The sequence below is a fragment of the Geotrypetes seraphini genome, chromosome 8, assembly GCF_902459505.1.
Source record: "Geotrypetes seraphini chromosome 8, aGeoSer1.1, whole genome shotgun sequence".
Classification (NCBI taxonomy): domain Eukaryota; kingdom Metazoa; phylum Chordata; class Amphibia; order Gymnophiona; family Dermophiidae; genus Geotrypetes; species Geotrypetes seraphini.
The window spans coordinates 169,299,353-169,317,589 of record NC_047091.1 but is presented as its reverse complement, the minus strand read 5'-3'; the positions used below and the strand labels follow the sequence as shown (position 1 = coordinate 169,317,589).

At 50.8% G+C, this 18,237-nt stretch overlaps 1 protein-coding gene across 8 annotated transcripts in view; it reads right to left on the bottom strand.

Moving 5' to 3' along the window:
- Positions 1 to 18,237, bottom strand: part of GRK3 (G protein-coupled receptor kinase 3) — a 466,643-nt gene that overhangs the window by 208,828 nt on the left and 239,578 nt on the right. The window contains exon 1 of one of the 8 annotated variants that reach the window (XM_033955480.1): positions 2,942 to 2,962. The exons of the other annotated variants lie outside the window; for them this stretch is intronic. The gene's annotated coding sequence lies outside the window, so the exon portion shown is untranslated. Of the gene's footprint in view, positions 1 to 2,941; positions 2,963 to 18,237 lie in introns of those variants that run through there. 8 annotated transcript variants of the gene reach the window in all.

The window sequence follows — 18,237 nt, the reverse complement described above, 5'->3', positions numbered from 1 at the left end:
CCCTAACCCCACCCCGCACTACATTACGGGCAGGAGGGATCCCAGGCCCTCCTGCCCTCGACGCAAACCCCCCTCCCCCCCAACGACCGCCCCCCCCCAAGACCCTCCGACCGCCCCCCAGCCGACCCGCGATCCCCCTGGCGACCCCCACGACCCCCCCACCCCCCTTCCCCGTACCTTTGGTAGTTGGCCGGACAGACGGGAGCCAAACCCGCCTGTCCGGCAGGCAGCCAACGAAGGAATGAGGCCGGATTGGCCCATCCATCCTAAAGCTCCGCCTACTGGTGGGGCCTAAGGCGCGTGGGCCAATCAGAATAGGCCCTGGAGCCTTAGGTCCCACCTGGGGGCGCGGCCTGAGGCACATGGGCCCAACCCGACCATGTGCCTCAGGCCGCGCCCCCAGGTGGGACCTAAGGCTCCAGGGCCTATTCTGATTGGCCCACGCGCCTTAGGCCCCACCAGTAGGCGGAGCTTTAGGATGGATGGGCCAATCCGGCCTCATTCCTTCGTTGGCTGCCTGCCGGACAGGCGGGTTTGGCTCCCGTCTGTCCGGCCAACTACCAAAGGTACGGGGAAGGGGGGTGGGGGGGTCGTGGGGGTCGCCAGGGGGGTCGCGGGTCGGCTGGGGGAGCGGTCGGAGGTTCTTGGGGGGGGCGGTCGTTGGGGGGGAGGGGGGTTTGCGTCGAGGGCAGGAGGGCCTGGGATCCCTCCTGCCCGTAATGTAGTGCGGGGTGGGGTTAGGGGGTCGCCGTGGCCAGGAGGGTTTGGGCTCCCTTCTGGCCCAACTACCAAAGGTACGGGGAAGGGGGGTGGGGGGGTCGTGGGGGTCGCCAGGGGGGGTCGCGGGTCGGCTGGGGGGGTGGTCGGAGGTTCTTGGGGGGGGGCAGTTGTTGGGGGAGGGGGGTTTGCGTCGAGGGCAGGAGGGCCTGGGATCCCTCCTGCCCGTAATGTAGTGCGGGGTGGGGTTAGGGGGTCGCCGTGGCCAGGAGGATTTGGGCTCCCTCCTGGCCCGATATTGTTGGGGAGTCGGCGGTCCTTCGGGGGGAGGGATGTATCGGACGTCGGGGGGGGGGCATCAGGCTTTCAGGATGGGGACAGACCTTCAAGGGGGGACAGTGCACGGAAGTCAGGGGGGGTGAACGGAGAGTCGGAAAGTCAGGGCGGGCGAAAGGAGCGTCGGGCAGCATGCGCGGTATACCCGTGAGCGCGGTATACCAAAGTTTTTGTACATATCATCGTGATTTCTGCGCGCTATACCCGTGTGCGCATTTTATACGGGTGCGCGTTATTTGCGTGAAAATACGGTATATAGTATAGGCCACAGGGACAAACTATGGCATATACTACCCCCTGAGATTTACAGTTTGTGGAAGATCTGAATTTAAACACTTTTTTGTGAATGTGGTATTGTTATTTCAGTAATGTGCATAGATGCATAACAAACTGAACATTGCCCACAAGGGCAACGTTCCATACTGTAAGGTTGAGTTTTTAATATTTCACCTAAATTTTTAGCTCGCTTGAAAGCAAATCTTGGGTGTTCTTTTAAATTTGGATGAAGGTCAAGTATATGCCAATGTTGGTGTATTGCTTTTTGTATAAGATGTTCTTTGGTAGGATAAGGTAATACACAAACCAGAGGATTTTGCGCCTGACGATTATTTGATTTACCCCATTGAGTATGAATATACTTAGTTCTTTTAAAAGCCTTTTTTACTATGGGTAAAGGGTATCCTCATTGGCTAAATCAAGTGGCGAGATTTAAAGCATTATGTTTGAAAGAATCATCTGATGTGCACAATCTTTTCATACGCAAATATTGCCCCAGTGGGATAATATCTTTTAAATTCCTAGGATGAAAGCTTTTATAATGCAGAAGGGTATTGCGATCAGTTGTTTTTCTAAACAAATCAGTCATAAACTCATTATTTTCTAAAGTGATTTGTATGTCCAAAATATTAATTTGACATCTATTCCAATTATGGTCAAATTTTATATTATCATCAACTGTGTTAATATATTGCAAAAATTTAATTAATTGTTCTTCATTTCCTTGCAAATGAAAATCACATCATCAATGAAGTACCTCCAAGATGAAATATGGGTACTATATGGACTATTGTAAACAAATTTAGTCTCAAAGTCAGACATAAATAAGCATGCTATCAAGGAGGCTACTGTAGTCCCCATTGCTACTCCCTTTATCCAGAGAAAACATTCATTTTCAAACTCAAAACAGTTATTCTTAATAATTTTTGTAGCCATATAGTTTAATAACTCAATTTTTTCTTTGGATATAGGGAGTCTATTCAGATATCTATCAATCATAGTCAAAGCTTCCTCTTGAGGACACTACATCCATTGTGACTAATATAATTTGTGCTGAGTCTGAGATGTCAATGTCCTCCAAAATTTGTATGTAATGCTGAAAGTCACTTATATAAGAGGATGCTTCTGACACAAATCTTTGTAAATAAAAATTCAAATATTGAGATAAAGATTCAAGTATAGATGATTTCCCCAAAACTATAGGGTGTCCAGGAGGATTTATAAGTGTTTTATTATTTTTGGTACAAAGTAGATATAAGGTGTTTTAGGATGTTCATTATAAAGAATGGCTTCAAAACTTAACATCATTAAGAACCTTGAAAATTGATCGATGGACTTTACTTTAGATAGTACCTGTAGCTTTTCCCAGCCTATGATTTTGTTATTAGTAGCACTTTGCACTTAGTATTACATGTTAGTGTAGATTTTAAATGTAGATGAAATAAATTTTGTTAGTTTTTAGGATATGAATTGAAATAAATTTTTTTTCCTTCTTTATTTATATTTTGAACATATTATCAAGAATAAACTTCTTGTACAGAATATGATTGAGTCAGCATAATATAAAACAAATGAAGTAACAATTATATGACAAAATAGCACAGTTACTTACCGTAACAGGTGTTATCCAGGGACAGCAGGCAGATATTCTTGACTGATGGGTGACGGCACCGACGGAGCCCCGGTACGGACACTTTTAGAGTGATTGCACTTTAAGAACTTGGAAAGTTCTAGAGACCGCACCGCGCATGCGCGAGTGCCTTCCCGCCCGACCCCGACGCGCGGTCCCTCAGTTAAGATAAGCCAGCTAAGAAGCCAACCCGGGGAGGTGGGTGGGACGCAAGAATATCTGCCTGCTGTCCCTGGATAAAGCACAGTTACTTACCGTAACAGGTGTTATCCAGGGACAGCAGGCATATATTCTCACATGTGGGTGACGTCATCTACGGAGCCCCAGCGCGGACAGCTTTTCAAGCAAACTTGATTGAAGTTTCAAGTTTGCACACTGCACCACGCATGTGCTAGCCTTCTTGCCCACTAGAGGGCGCATCCCCACCTCGTGGTCCTCAGTTCCATATCATAGCAAAGAAGCCATCCCCGGGGAGGTGGGCGGGTTGTGAGAATATATGCCTGCTGTCCCTGGATAACACCTGTTACGGTAAGTAACTGTGCTTTATCCCAGGACAAGCAGGCATGATATTCTCACATGTGGGTGACCTCCAAGCCAACCAAAAAAAAAGGGTAGGTGGGAGGATGGCAAATTATGAAATCAGGTTACGTAACACCGACTGGCCAAACCGGCCGTCGCTTCTGGACAAAGTGTCCAGACAGTAGTGGGAGGTGAACGTATGAACCGAAGACCAAGTGGCAGCTTTACAAATGTCCTCCATAGGCGTGGATCGGAGGAAAGCCACGGAAGCTGCCATCGCTCGGACTTTATGACCCGTAACTCGACCCGAAAGCGGGAGATCAGCCTGAGCGTAGCAAAAAGAAATACAAGCAGCTAACCTGTTTGACAAGGTGCGCTTCGAAACCGGGTGTCCTAAACGATTAGGATCAAAGGACAAAAACAATTGAGGAACCTTCCGATAAGACTTGGAGCGTTGAAGATAAAAAGCCAACGCCCTCTTACAGTCAAGCGTATGAAGCGCCGCCTCACCAGGATGAGAATGGGGCTTCGGAAAAAACACCGGAAGGACAATAGACTGATTGAGGTGGAAATCAGACACAACTTTAGGTAAAAATTTTGGATGAGTGCGAAGAACCACCTTATCATGATGAAATACCGTGAAAGGAGGATCCGCCACCAAGGACTGCAGTTCACTAATCCGACGAGCAGACGTGAGCGCAATCAAAAATACCACTTTCCAAGTGAGAAACTTAAGGTGCGACTTGTCGATGGGCTCAAAGGGAGGCTTCATCAGCTGAGCCAAGACCACATTAAGATCCCACACCACCGGAGGAGGTTTCAGAGGAGGATGGACATTCACTAAACCCTTCATGAAACAAGTCACCAGAGGATGAAGAGAGAGAGAACGACCCTCAAGTTGCCGATGGAATGCAGCAATGGCACTGAGATGTACCCGAATTGAAGTCGTCTTCAGGCCAGACTCAGATAAATGTAATAGATAATCCAGAACCGAAGCCACAGGCACCGAACTCGGTTCCAGACGATTCAAAGAACACCAGGACGTAAACCTGGTCCACTTCTGGGCATAACAAAGCCGAGTCGAGACCTTGCGCGAGGCCTCCAAAATGTCCCTCACGGCCCGAGACACCGGAATCGAAGTCAGGGGGAGAGAAACCAAGCAGTCAGATGTAAAGACTGAAGATTGGGATGTAACAGCGAACCCCGACTCTGAGACAGCAGAGAGGGAAACACCGGCAGAAGCAGAGGTTCCCTGGCACTGAGTTGAAGAAGCAGGGAGAACCAGGGCTGCCTGGGCCAACGAGGCGCAATGAGGATCATGGAGGCTCCGGTCGATCTGAGATGAACCAGCGTTCTCAAAATCAGAGGAAACGGCGGGAACGCATAAAGGAACTTCCCCTCCCATTCGAGGAGGAAGGCATCCGCCTCGAGACGATCCTGGGAGTAAATCCGAGAGCAATAGAGGGGCAGTTTGCGAGTCTCCGGAGAGGCAAACAGATCCACCTGAGGAGTTCCCCAGCGGTCGAAGACCTCGCGAAGTACCCGGGAGTTCAGCGACCACTCGTGCGGCTGGAGAAGACGACTGAGTTTGTCTGCCAGCTGGTTCTGCACTCCCTGAATGTAAACCGCTCGCAGGAATATGTTCTGGGAGATCGCCCATTCCCAAAGGCGAAGAGACTCGTGACACAGAGGCCAAGAGCCCGTACCCCCTTGTTTGTTGACATAGTACATCGCCACTTGGTTGTCGGTCCGCACGAGTACCACCTGGTCGTGCAGCAGGTGGACAAAAGCTCGCGCGGCCAGAAAAATGGCGCGAAGCTCCAGCACATTGATGTGACATCGACGGTCCTCGGCCGACCACAGACCCTGCGTCCTCAGGCCGTCCAGATGAGCTCCCCACGCGTACTCGGAGGAGTCCGTGGTCAGGACCTTGCTGTGAGGTGGAACGAGAAACAGCCAACCCCCGGACAGATTGGAAGAGCCGGTCCACCAACGGAGCGATCGACGTAAACAAGGAGTCACTGATATCCGGGAAGACACCGGATCGCGATCCTGCCTCCACTGCGACGCCAGAGTCCACTGCGCGAGCCGCAGGTGCAAGCGAGCGAAAGGCGTGACGTGAACCGTCGACGCCATGTGACCCAGCAAAATCATCATGCTCTGGGCCGACACCTCCGATTGCCCCTGACAGTGGCGGCTCCACCGAAGCAGAGCCTCCCGCCGAAGCGGGGGGAGAAAAGCGCGGAGGCGAACCGTGTCCAGCACGGCTCCAATGAACTGGAGAGACTGCGCCGGGCACAATTGAGACTTGGGAAAGTTCACTTCGAACCCCAGGTCCTGCAGAAGACTGATAGTCTGTTGGGTCGCTAAGATAACCCCCTCCCTGGACGGGGCCTTGATCAGCCAATCGTCCAGGTAGGGAAAGACCTGTAGACCCCGCGAGCGCAGGGCCGCCGCAACCACTACCATACACTTGGTGAATACCCGAGGGGACGACGCCAGACCGAAGGGAAGAACCCGATACTGCAGGTGCAAATCCCCGACTTGAAAACGCAAGAACCTGCGGCAAGCGGGATGCACCGGAACATGGGTGTACGCTTCCTTCAAGTCCAGGGAGCACATCCAATCCCCCTCCTCCAAAGCGGATAGAGAACCGGAAGCGATAACATACGGAACTTCTCCCGGACCAGGAACTTGTTGAGCTTCCGGAGGTCCAAAATGGGGCGCAAGTCCCCGACTTTTTTGGGACTAAAAAGTAACGGGAGTAAAACCCCTGGCCCATCTGATCGCGAGGTACCACCTCGACCGCCCGGAGGCTCAACAAGGCCCTGGCTTCTTCCAGGAGAAGGGCCAACTGGTTCCGATTGGGAGGGCAAGCCCCGGGAGGCAAGTCCGGAGGTGGACTGGAGAAGTTGAGCGAATAGCCCTCTGAGATTGTCCGGAGCACCCATGCGTCTGACGTAATCGCAGACCAGGCCCCGGCAAAGGCCGTTAGCCGACCCCCGATAGGGAGGGGGTGGCGCGATGTCGCGGTGGGGGCCCGCCCCCGACCGCCCACCCCGTCAAAAGGACGGCGCGGCTTTGGCCGCCCCCTGCGCAACGGGCTTAGAGGGGCCACCTCTATTCTGTTGGGGTGGACGCCGTGGCGGCGGCCTGGAAAAGGCCGGCGTCGACTTCTGAGGATACCTTCTCGGGGGCTGCCGGAAGGGACGCTGGGTAGGGGCCTTAGGCTTCGGGCGCACCAAAGATGCCAGAGAGCGCTCCTGCTCGGAAAGCCGCTTGGTCGCCGCATCCAAAGAGTCGTCGAACAATTCCGTCCCAACGCAAGGCAAGTTAGCCAGGCGTTCCTGCAAATGCGACTCCATCTCGAGGGTACGAAGCCACGCCAGCCGGCGCATGGCCACCGCACAGGCCGATACCCTTGAAGCGAGTTCAAACGCATCGTAAACTGCGTGGAACAAATATAGGCGCAACTGGGCCAGATTAGAGCTAAAGGTGGCAAACCTGTCCCTATGCGACTCTGGTATCACCTCACGAAAAGAGGGGAGGTCCTTCACCATCGTACGTAGGAATGACGAGTACGAAAAGGTGTAGTTCAGGACCCTCGTTGCCATGAGAGAGTTCGCATAGAGACGACGCCCGAATTTGTCTAAGGTCCGGCCCTCCCTACTCGGCGGGACCGCAGCCGAGACCCTGGAGGGCTGCGATTTCTTAACCGCCGATTCCACTAGGAGCGAATTGTGAGAAAGTTGGCCCTTCTCGAACCCCTTGATGGGGAGGGTGCGATACTTCGACTCCATTTTGGAGGGGACCACAGCGACCGTCAAGGGAGCCTCAAGATTCCTCAGGAAGGTCTGACAGAGGACCTTGTTAATCGGAAGGCGCGGGGATTCCCGAGGTGGGGCAGGAAGATCCTGCTCCTCTAAAAACTCCTTGGTGTAAGTGGACCCTTCAGACAAGTCTACACCCAAAGCCCCCGCCATATCCTGCATGAACCTCGTAAAAGAGGAAGGTTTAGCAGGAGGAGAGGGAGACCGAGACTTCCCGGCGGAGCCGAAGGGAGAGGCCTCGTGAGAATATCTGGGCTCCCTACCTGACCCCGACCCCAACGAGGCACAGTCCTGCGACCTCGACGGAGTCGGAGACCGGGTGCGTCTAAAGGAACCCTTCGGGGATCCCCCGGGGTCCGAGGCACCGAAGCCCGACCCTTCGGCCCCGGCGAGGAGGCCCGGGAGCTCTCCCTGGCCGGAGACCGGAATAAGATGGGATTATCCACCCGCAGGTCCCTCACCTGCAAGGCATCGGCCCCGGCCGGCGACGAGCGACCGCGCCGCCGAGGCGAGGCCCGAGACCGCTTGGCCTTCCTCGGACGGCGCCTCGCCCGAGACCTGCCCGAGGGCGATGAACCCCGCGAGGACTCCGAGGACGAAGACGAGATCCTCCGCACCCGGCGCACCTTGTCTTTTGGGCGCACGCTACGCTCCGGCGGACCCCGCGAAGCCGGATCCGAGGGTACTGCCGAGGTCGAGGCCGTGGGCGCCTCGGGAGCCGAAGCCCCGGTACCCGAGGCCGAGGTCGCCAACTGCGGGGCCACCGAGGCCGAAGCAGCCGAGGCTGAAGCCTGCTGCAGATGTTCAATGGCCCCGGTGAGCTCCGAGGCGATTAACGCCCGGAGCAAGTCTTGGAACACGGGGATTGACATTCCCTGTGGCAAGACCTGCCGCTGCTCCTCAGAGGGCGACCTCGGTCTCGAGTATTCCCTCGGGGCGGCGGACGCGGGCATCTTGGGTTTAACAGAGGTGGACCCTCCCGCCGAAGAGCCCGAGGATGGCTTTTTGGACGATCCTGGAGCTGAGGAGGGAAGTGGAGACTTACCCGAGGCCTTGGATGAGGCCAGCTGCTTCGATGGCAACGAGGCCCGAGGCGAAGCCGATGGTCCCGAAGCTGAGGTCGAGGCCGATGTCGAGGCCGAGGTCAAGGCCGGGGCCGAAGCCGAGGCCGAACTCGAGGCCTTCCCGGGAGGGGACTCGACAGAGAAAAGTTCTGCCATGCGGGCTTTGCGGCGTTTGAGTGCCCGCTTCTGGAAGGTGGCACACTTCTCGCAAGACGCTGTCGGGTGTTGGGGCCCCAAGCACCTCAAACAGCACCTGTGCGGATCAGTAATCGATAGAAGCCGTTCACAGCGCCCGCACTTTTTAAAGCCCGTTACGGGCCGGGACATGGGCCCAAGAGAGGCCGGGAACAAGCGAGGTTCCTCGGCCACGGCTATCGGGAGCCCCCGGTAGCGACGAAATCGAAAGTTTTTTTTTTTTTTTTTTTTGAAAAGAAAGGAAAGAAAGAATAAACAAGACAAAAAAACGCAGCGACCGCGCGAAATTCCCTACACAGCCGCGGCGACAGAAGGCACAAGAGCACAATTTTTTCCACAGGGCTTCTGGCTCCGCGGATGAAATTGAACTGAGGACCACGAGGTGGGGATGCGCCCTCTAGTGGGCAAGAAGGCTAGCACATGCGTGGTGCAGTGTGCAAACTTGAAACTTCAATCAAGTTTGCTTGAAAAGCTGTCCGCGCTGGGGCTCCGTAGATGACGTCACCCACATGTGAGAATATCATGCCTGCTTGTCCTGGGATAACACCTGTTACGGTAAGTAACTGTGCTTTATCCCAGGACAAGCAGGCAGCATATTCTTGACTGATGGGTGACCTCTAAGCTAACAAAAAGAGGGATGGAGGGAAGGTTGGCCATTAGGAAAACAAATTTTGCAAAACAGATTGGCCGAAATGTCCATCCCGTCTGGAGAAAGCATCCAGACAATAATGAGATGTAAAAGTATGGACTGAGGACCACGTAGCAGCTTTGCAGATTTCCTCAATGGGCGTGGAACGGAGGAAAGCTACAGATGCTGCCATAGCTCTAATTCTATGTGCCGTGACAGAACCTTCCAGTGTCAGTCCGGACTGAGCATAGCAGAATGAAATGCACGCAGCAAGCCAATTAGATAGCGTACGCTTAGAAACAGGACGTCCCAATTTATTCGGATCAAAGGACAGAAAAAGTTGGGGAGATGATCTGTGGGGCTTAGTACGGTCTAAATAGTAAGCTAAAGCCCGCTTACAGTCCAAAGTATGAAGAGCCTGTTCCCCGGAATGAGAGTGAGGTTTAGGGAAAAAAACAGGTAGTACAATAGATTGGTTGAGATGGAACTCAGAAACAACCTTAGGGAGAAACTTTGGATGTGTACGTAGAACCACCTTGTCGTGATGAAAGACAGTGAAAGGTGGATCAGAAACTAGTGCATGGAGCTCACTGACCCTCCTGGCAGAGGTGAGAGCAATAAGAAAAAGTACCTTCCAAGTGAGAAACTTGAAAGAGGCAGTAGCCAAGGGTTCAAATGGAGGCTTCATCAAGGCGGAGAGAACCACGTTCAGATCCCAGATCACCGGAGGTGCTTTGAGAGGTGGTTTCAGATTGAAAAGACCTCGCATGAATCTGGAGACCAGGGGATGAGCTGAAAGGAGTTTCCCCTGGACTGGCTCATGAAAAGCCGTAATGGCACTGAGATGAACTCTGATGGAAGTAGACTTGAGACCAGAAGTAGACAGAGAAAGCAGATAATCCAATAGAGGTTCTACTGCAAGAGACTTGGGGTCATGATGATGTAGGAGACACCAAGAAGAAAACCTCGTCCACTTTTGATGGTAACATTGTAGAGTGGCTGGTTTCCTGGAGGCGTCCAGGATGGAGCGAACAGGCTGAGATAACAAAAGATCAGTTGAAGTCAGCCCGAGAGATACCAAGCTGTCAGGTGTAGAGACTGCAGGTTGGGATGGAGGAGGGTTTCCTGATCCTGTGTAAGCAGAGATGGAAACAGTGGAAGTAGAAATGGATCCCTGGAACTGAGTTGAAGTAGAAGGGAGAACCAATGCTGTCTGGGCCACCGTGGTGCAATCAGGATCATGGTGGCTCGTTCCCTCTTTAGTTTGAACAAGGTCCGAAGCATGAGAGGCAGAGGAGGGAAAGCATAAAGGAACAGATTGGACCAATCCAGAAGAAACGCATCCGCTGCCAGACGGTGAGGAGAGTAAAGTCTGGAGCAGAATTGGGGCAACTGATGATTGTGAGGAGCTGCAAAAAGGTCCACCTGAGGAGTGCCCCATTGTGCAAAGATGGACTGTAGAGTCGATGGGTCGAGAGTCCATTCGTGGGGTTGGAGAACTCTGCTGAGCTTGTCCGCTAAGTAGTTCTGTTCTCCCTGAATATAAATCGCTTTCAGGAATAAGCGGCGCGAGGATGCCCAAGACCAGATTCTCTGGGCTTCCTGGCATAAGAGGCGAGAGCCCGTTCCCCTTGCTTGTTGATGTAGTACATAGCCACCTGGTTGTCTGTGCAAATTAGAAGGACTTGAGGAAATAGAAGGTGTTGGAAGGCCTTGAGGGCATAGAACATTGCCCTGAGTTCCAGGAAATTGATGTGATGCTTCTTTTCCTGAGGAGTCCAAAGGCCCTGAGTTTGGAACTCGTTCAGATGAGCTCCCCATGCATAAGGGGAGGCGTCGGTGGTGATGACCAGATGATGAGGAGGCAGATGGAACAGAAGGCCCCTGGAGAGATTTGAGGATATCAACCACCATCGAAGAGACGATGTCACAGATATGTGTCGTGAGCAAGAGTCTGTCGCTTGAGACCACTGGAGAGCCAGGGTCCATTGAGGAGTGCGCAGGTGAAGCCGTGCCAGGGGTGTGACATGAACTGTGGAGGCCATGTGACCCAAGAGAATCATCATCTGCTTTGCAGAAATGGAGTGCTGGGACAGCACCTGCTGACAGAGCGATTGGAGGTTGTGAAGACGGTTGTCCGGCAAGAAGGCTCTCATCTGGACCGTGTCCAGTACCGCTCCAATGAATTGAAGTCTCCGCGTAGGCAGAAGGTGAGACTTGGGTATATTGATTTCGAACCCCAGTAGTTGTAGAAAAAAGATGGTCTGGTTGGTGGCCAGAAGAACAGTCTGAGATGAAATGGCCTTGATTAACCAATCGTCCAGGTAGGGAAAAACCTGAAGGTGGTGGGAGCGGAGAAACGCTGCCACCACTACCAGACATTTTGTGAACACTCTTGGAGAGGAGGCAAGACCGAAGGGGAGCACTCTGTATTGGTAATGACAGTGATTGATCATGAAGCGAAGGTACTGTCTGGAGGCCGGATGAATTGGAATGTGAGTGTAGGCCTCTTTGAGATCGAGAGAGCATAGCCAGTCGTTGTGATCGAGGAGAGAATAAAGCGTAGCTAGAGATAGCATCTTGAATTTTTCTTTGACCAAACATTTGTTGAGATCTCGCAGATCTAGAATTGGTCTGAGGTCTCCTGTTTTCTTGGGGACTAGAAAATACCGGGAGTAGAATCCTTGCCCTCTTTGGTCCAGAGGAACTTCCTCTATGGCGTTCAGAAGCAGGAGGGACTGAACCTCCTGACAAAGGAGGGCAGATTGAGGAGTGTGCAAAGCAGACTCTTTTGGTAGACTTTGGCCCGGAAGGGTGTGAAAGTTGAGAGAGTAGCCGTGGCGGATGATGTTGAGGACCCACTGGTCCGAAGTGATAACTTCCCACCGGCTGAGAAAGAAAGACAGTCGTCCTCCTATCGGTTGAGGGAGGAGAGGAGATGGTTGAACGCTGGCTATGCCCTCGAGTATCAAGTCAAAAGGGCTGAGTCGATTTTTGTGGAGGAGGCTGCTTAGCTGGTTGTTGCTGCTGAGGCCTAGGTGTTTGCCGCTGCTGTTGACGCTGCCTCCTAGGTTGCTGAGTGGAAGGCTGCAAGGGGCGAGCCACAAAACGCCGCTGATAGGCCGTTTGCTGTCTGAATGGCCGTGAAGGTGGAGGTTTCTTCTTGGTCTTAAGAAGGGTATCCCAGCGGGTTTCATGAGCCGAGAGCTTCTGGGTCGTTGAGTCCATAGAATCTCCGAACAGCTCATCCCCCAAACATGGGGCATTAGCCAACCGGTCTTGATGATTAACATCAAGCTCAGAGACTCTGAGCCAAGCCAAACGGCGCATGGCTACAGACATGGCTGTTGCTCTAGAGGTAAGCTCAAAAGTGTCATATATAGACCTTACCATGAATTTTCTGAGCTGGAAAAGAGCTGAAGAGCACTGATGGAAAGCCTCACGATTCCCCACAGGAAGGTACTGCTCAAAGGAAGCCATGGTGGTAAGGAGATGCTTTAAATAAAACGAAAAATGAAAAGCATAGTTACCAGAACGATTAGCAAGCATTGCATTCTGGTAAAGTCGCTTACCGAATTTGTCCATGGCTTTACCCTCTCTGCCAGGAGGGACAGAGGCATAGACACTAGCTCCCAAGGACTTCTTGAGGGTGGATTCTACAAGAAGAGACTCATGAGAGAGTTGTGGTTTATCGAAACCAGGAATAGGGATTACTTTATAAAGGGAATCCAATTTGCGAGGAGCTCCCGGGACAGTAAGAGGAGTCTCCAGGTTCTTGTAAAAGGTCTCCCTCAGGATGTCATGTAAAGGGAGTTTCAAAAATTCCTTTGGAGGCTGGTCAAAATCAAGAGCGTCCAGAAAAGCTTTGGACTTTTTAGACTCAGCCTCCAAAGGAATGGAAAGAGATTCACACATATCTCTTAAAAAAGAAGAGAAAGAGGTGGAATCAGGCTTGGAAGAAGTGTCCTGAAGTACAGGCTCGTCTTCCTCTGACAAACATTCTCCTTCTGACAGAAAAGGTTCTTCAGAATCGCCCCACAGATCAGGGTCTTGGATATGGGGACCACGGCTCCGAGACTCCGGAGTGGACGGGTCCAGGTGTCGGGACTTGTGTACCGACTTACCCAACCTCATCGACGCGGTACCGGGAGATGTTATCGGTTGCACCGGAGCCGAAGTCTGTACCGATTGGTGAAGAGACTTGGGCTCCGGTGCGAGGACAGGCATCGATACCGATGAGGCCGAGTGTACCGGTACCGAAGGAGTGGATGGGGACAATATAGACTGTTCCACAATCGGTACCGGTTGCCCAGTGGAGACCGACACCGGAGGGCTCGGTGTCAGGAGAGCTGGAAGGAGTTGTTTAAGCTGTTCCCTCAGCTGCACCTGCAAGATGGCCGCAATGCGATCATCGAGGGAGGGCACCGGTACCGCTTTTTTCTTCTGCGGTACCTGCGGTGCCGCTCTACGCCCCGGAGATGAGGAGCCCGATGTCGAGGGACTCACCTCAATAGGGGCGGAGCGCTTCCGCTGGCGTCTCACGGTCGGCAGGACTGGACTCTCTGCACTGGAGACCGGAGGACGTTCCAGCGGGGAAGGCTTCTTAGCCGGCTTACCTGGATGTTGCGACGCCGACGCGGTATCGCGTGGCGTCGATGAGGTGGGTGCCGACGAAACAGGTACCGAAACCAGTGCCGAAGACACGGGGTCGGACATGTCGGTGCCGAAAAGCAGTCTCTGTTGGATTTCTCGATTTTTGAGAGTCCGCTTTTTCAAAGTGGCACAGCGGGTGCAGGTGGCGGCCTGATGTTCCGGACCCAGACACTGAAGGCACCAGTTGTGTGGGTCTGTAAGTGAAATAGGCCGTGCACACCGCTGGCACTTCTTGAACCCGGGCTGGGGGGGCATGAACGGAAAAACGGCTTCTGCCAAATCGAAGGCCGAGGCCTCGATGATGGCAGTAGGCCCCGCCGGGCCAAATCAAGAAAACTCGACAAAAAAATAAGATTTTTATTTTTTTTTTTTTTTACAAAAGAAAGAAAAAAGTAAGGGCAGAAAAAACCCGAAAAAGTTTACGCGAGCGGGAAGGCGAATGAAAAATACTTTCAACAGCCGTTGAAAATGCGACTTCTTAGCTCCGCGGAAACTAAGAAACTGAGGGACCGCGCGTCGGGGTCGGGCGGGAAGGCACTCGCGCATGCGCGGTGCGGTCTCTAGAACTTTCCAAGTTCTTAGAGTGCAATCACTCTAAAAGTGTCCGTACCGGGGCTCCGTCGGTGCCGTCACCCATCAGTCAAGAATATGCTGCCTGCTTGTCCTGGGATAATACTATTTACTCATCAAAATTAAAGTCCCAAAATTGAGATCCAAGATGTTCCTGAGTGAGAAACTATTAAAAGAAAAAGAATAAATTCAAATTGCAATTAGGCGGTCAGATGAGAATGGACCAAGAGTAAATTTATACATTGAGATTTTCTTTATCCCCTTCAAGGCCCCTCCTGGAGAGAAATCCTGTCAACTGAGAGGGTTCGAAGAAAATATAATTACAATATTTGTACTTTACAATGCATTTGCAAGGGTATCGTAAAAGAAATGATGCCCCCTTTGCAGTGACCCCAGGCTTAAGAAGCAAAAATTCCTTCCTTCATTTCTGAGACTCCTTTGTCACATCCGGAAATATTTGAACTTTATGTCCAAGAAATTCTTTATGTCTATTCTTAAAATAAAGCTGTAATATCCAATTTTTATCTGGTGATAAAACCACCGTAGCCAATAGGGTAGCTGGAATAGCTACCTCCCTCATTGAAGATTCCAATAATAATGTTATATCCATTTATTCACCCTGACCTTGTTGTTCTGGTGGACGCTGTTCTTCCGAATTTTTTGATGTTGGCAAATAATATATTTTGGAAAAGGGAGGAAAGGCATCATTAGGAACATTAAGAACTTCACAAAAGTACTTTTTCAAAACTTCTTTTGCTGATAAAGAAGGGATCTTTGGGAAGTTCAAAAATCTAAGGTTATTCAATCGCATATTATTTTCCATCATTTCCACCTTTCTCCTAAGGTTAAGATTGTCCTTAATCAGTGTCGTTTGGATTTGAGTTACTTCAGTTATCTTTTTATCTATTTTTTCCACATTATTTTTCATCGATATATTTTCCTGTTTAAGTCCATTTATTTCATTTCTTTGTTCTAAATATTTCTCTTCTAGTACTTTAATTTGTGGTGACAATGTTTGTCCCAGAGTAATTACCAAGTCCCAAATTGAGTCTAGGGTAACATTCATGGGTTTAGGAACAGAGAATATATTTGCTTGCATTGTCCCAGCTTCCACAGCAGTGGCAGTCTTATCTCTCTGGAAACCTTGCTCCATTTCACGTCCCCTTGTTGTTCTCACCGCAGTCTCGTCTTCCTCCAGTGCTTCGCCCATCCCAGCCTCCCGGGAAACGAAGTCTGCCTCCTCGGACTGACTACTCTCCCGTGGGGAGCTAGCACGCTGCGGCTGAGGGGGCGGGGTTCTAGCGTCGGGGCTCAGAGTCGACTCTAGCCCAGGGAAGCTTGCCGCAACCTCACTCCTTCCCGGCGATTCCAGCGGGCGACTCCCCGATGCAGCTGCTACCTCTTGGTTCAGACGCCGCAAAAAATCCTCCATGGACATCTGAAGAGGAGTCTCCAGGCGCCTCGAGGCTCCAGAAGCGCCTTTCCCTCTCCTTTTCGGCATCGAAACGGCACTAAGTAAATGTTTTTCATTAGAATCTCTTGCGGCGTCTCACTCACTCTCATCAGCACGCGGCCATCTTGGATTCTCCGAAATAAATTAAATATTTAATTAATTTTATGTTATGAGATCAGAACTGAGACTTCCAGATCAGTGCTGAAAAACTTCTTGCAAACTTAGGTATAGATGTTGTTCCAAAGTACCATCCTGAAAGCCCAGATCAGATATATTCCATTTATTTTTAAAAGGCATGACATGTATATCCTGGACATACAGATGATTCAACTGGACTCTACAGACCTATCTTTTCACTTGTGTATGCTGGACACCCTGCTGGAAACTACAGACATATTTTCCCATAGCCAGGCCCAGACTGTTTGCAATGCTAACAATGATGTTCTTGTTTCCCTGCTGGGAGAATATCCCTTCAAGGTTATGCTGAACTGTTATCACTGCTGTATGACTTCATAGATTTCATATGCCAGACACCCTAAAAAGCCATAAAACTTTTATAATGAGCAAGGAGCTCTGCTCATGTGGGTGTAACGAGATGAAAGAACTTGGTACCAAACCATGGGTTTCCTGTCTCCCAACCAAGCTATGGGAACCAGACAGCTGGATTGTTGAAAGGCCATCTCGTTGCCAACTTTTCATCTTACAAGGACACCAGCTCGAATATGCACAGTAACACCTCTAATTAGCAGCTGCATGTCTCCGTGCTGAAAGAAGAAAGTTCAGCAACAGTTTTCTGTTTCTGCAAGGCCCCCGGTGGAGGTGAGAGAGAGGCGTGGACAGATGGGAAGAGTTAGCTGTACATTATTTTTATGTACCAATAGGGAATTACATAACCAGAATTCGGGGATGGACTTTCTTGGGACAAAGGAAGATTTGCTCTGTATAAAAAACACGTGCATTCTAGAAAAAGCCAGAGAGATTCACTTACTTATGCTACGGGGAACTGATAGCCCCCTGCTAAGCATATGGGTGCAAATTCTTCTCTCCATTGCATATTCTGAACTGACAATACATTTTTTAGATATGTCTTTGCTGCTGTAATACTTATAGTTTTTATACTAACAATAAACAAATATTGTCTGTTTTGGAAGATACAATGCCGTCTTGTAGTTATTCCAATGAGGTAAACAAAGCAGCCTTTTATCTCAGTGGTGACCCCGACGTGATCCTGCTTGGGTTTCACGCGCTTGCGTGATTGACAGACTTTATATTTTTCAGGTGTTCCGGTGAACTCCACAGAGAAACTCGTTCAGGGGACGTTTGGCCCTGGACAAAGGGTACTCCTGGGTGAGCCAAAACATATATTTCTAGTCACCCAGAGACCGTACGGAATTAATACTGTACAAATTGTAAGTACAACTTTTTAATTTTATTAGACGTCAGTTTTATAAATAGGGAAAGCTAGAATAGTGTAGGGAGGCGAGTATTTTTTGTTTTCAAGAGATTGTATATTTTATATATAATAGGGACTTGAGCAGTTTATCTCAAAGTGAGCATTTAGAAATGTGGACTTTGTGGCGGGAGTTTGACCCTTCCCTGGTTAAAAATGCGCCAGGTCATGTAATACCCACAGTAGGTTCTCCCGCCAGGTTTGGATCAGCCAACCCTTTTAGAATCGAGGGAAATGTGACTCTGACCCCTCAAGATGGAGGTTTTGTGCCTGGCTGTCATCCAATAGCTCCAGACTCTGGATCAGACTCTGAGTTTTCTGATTCAGCATCTGACAATCATGAAGCACAAACACAAGTGCCTGCACAGACTCCTTTCCGAAGGATGGACATCCCCTTACGACCAGAAGAGCTGGCAGTAACCCGGATGAGTCCACAGCTCACCACTTTGCCTCCGCTCTTCGCCCCTTACCACCCTAAGGTCGGCGCTCTTAGGGATCATTTGGCACAACACCAAATCCCAGTACAACCACCACAACCCACCTTTGCACAAACCATAAATGCTAATCCGAGTCCTATTTATGCAGACCCTGTCCGAACCATGTTCCAGTCAGCACTATCTCCTATGGAGATAGTGCTCCAGAATGAGAGATCTCCCAAGTATGTATATGTTTGGGTATCTAATTTGGCAGGTTGGACAGAAGGACAGGCCCCGCAAATGATTCCCTACCCCCGACAGGGGTCATTTGAAACTGTCCATATGGCTACTGCCCGACTGTGTATCAAGCAAGACACAGGAGACCCCGGCTGGGATCTCAAATACATGAAAAAAGGCTTAAAGGTGTGGGAAAAATATGAGCACATGTACAAGGGAGCAGCAGTTCAATTCCCCGGGACTGCTTTAGGACAATGCGTGCC